Genomic DNA, 1,544 nt, shown 5'->3' with positions numbered 1-1,544 from the left:
CTATGAAGTTATTCAGACTTTTATTTGTATTTCAGCATGTATTTAAAGTTTATTTTATTTATTTTTTTCTTTATTTTTTTTTTAAAGATTTATTGATTTATACAAGAACTAGGGTACAGGCCTGAAGTGCGGGAAGGTGAGAGGATTCACCAGAGACAGAGCTGGGAGCAGAACAGGCAGACTGACCAAATATACTGCTGAGGGGAGCAGCGGGCGGGCAAGACAGGAGAAGTCTGTCGCGCCATGTGGGTATCTCCCTGGCTGGCTGGAAATTGAACCCATGCTGCAGAAGCTGTGGATAGCTTCACAGCGCTGTGCTCAACCTGTTGTGCCACTGGGGAGGTCCCAAAGTTAGTTATTTTATACCATATTTATTTTGTTACTCAAATTGCTCTAGATTTGGTTATTAGGAGTGCTTTCAGTTGGTTCTTGTGAAAAAGGGGATAATGGCTGCAGGACAGTTTGAAAAAAAAAATGCATATGTCTATCTGAAGAATCCCCCTTGATATTTTCTTCCAAAAACTGGAGTGATTAAAATTTCAGAAGTGGCAGGCTTGGTTTCTTTTCTTTTCCTTTTTTAAAGATTTATTTATTTATGCATACAAGAACTGGGGTGTAGGTCAGAGGTGCGGGAGATGGGGTGGGGTGAGACGATTCACCAAAGACTGAGTGGGGAACAGAACAGGCAGATTGACTGAAATACACTGTTGAGGGAAGCAATGGACAAGACAGAAGAGGTCTGCTATGTTATGTGGGCTAGCTCCCTGACCAGCTGGGGATCCAACTCATGTTGCAGTGACTGAGGATAGCTTCATAGTGCTGTGACTTAATCCCTTGCACCACCAGGGAGGCCCCCGGCTTGGTTTCAGGAGAAAAGGTTCTCGGTTTAAGAAAAAGGCTTATCTACTTGGACTGGCCACTTTTGGAGCATCTGTTTGCTATTCAGTTCAGTCAGTAATCATTGCAAAGGTAAATGGGAAAAAGGCACATTCTACAAGTGAGAAAATTTACAAAGTTAAATAATTGTGGGCAAAAATAACAGTAACTGGTCACTTAATGAACCTAAAGGGAAAAAAAAAACAAGCTAGGGGGCTCTGCTGAAATAGAAATATCTTCAAATGACTCATGCCCTCAGCATTCAGTGCCTTTGCCAGCAGAAGTCATTTCTTAAAAAAACACCAAATCAGAATCCACCTTGGGTACTACAGTTTATGTGTGATTCCAAACTCCTGGATCCTGGGCAGTCCCCTCCAGAAAATGTAGACATGCACAGCATTAGAAGCTGAAATAGATGACATGGAGGTCTATAAGATGTGGGAAGTTGCAGATAATGAGGGAAAAAAATCATGTAATGATTAACTGTGACACAGAGAGTATAACTTAAGGCACGTTTTGCTTTTTGCTCTTAAATCTTTGAATATATAGTTGACTAATCACATAAGTTATTAAAACACAAACTGTGAATATGATCCAAACAATATTAAATGATTGATGAGGAGGGCAAAGGTAGAAGTATTAGAATGTATCTGATGACTTTTAAGGGT

General features: G+C 40.3%; 1 pseudogene; it reads left to right on the top strand.

The window, feature by feature from the left end:
* Nucleotides 1–446: 446 nt before the first annotated feature.
* On the top strand, nt 447–1,286 carry LOC119253070 (MICOS complex subunit MIC27-like; annotated as a pseudogene).
* The last annotated feature ends 258 nt before the right edge of the window (nt 1,287–1,544 follow it).

This window comes from Talpa occidentalis, unplaced genomic scaffold, assembly GCF_014898055.3.
Source record: "Talpa occidentalis isolate TD23 unplaced genomic scaffold, MPIMG_talOcc4v2.1 talOcc4.2, whole genome shotgun sequence".
In the NCBI taxonomy this organism is placed as follows: domain Eukaryota; kingdom Metazoa; phylum Chordata; class Mammalia; order Eulipotyphla; family Talpidae; genus Talpa; species Talpa occidentalis.
The sequence above is the reverse complement of the archived record's forward strand: the minus strand, read 5'-3'. Positions and strand labels throughout refer to the sequence as shown.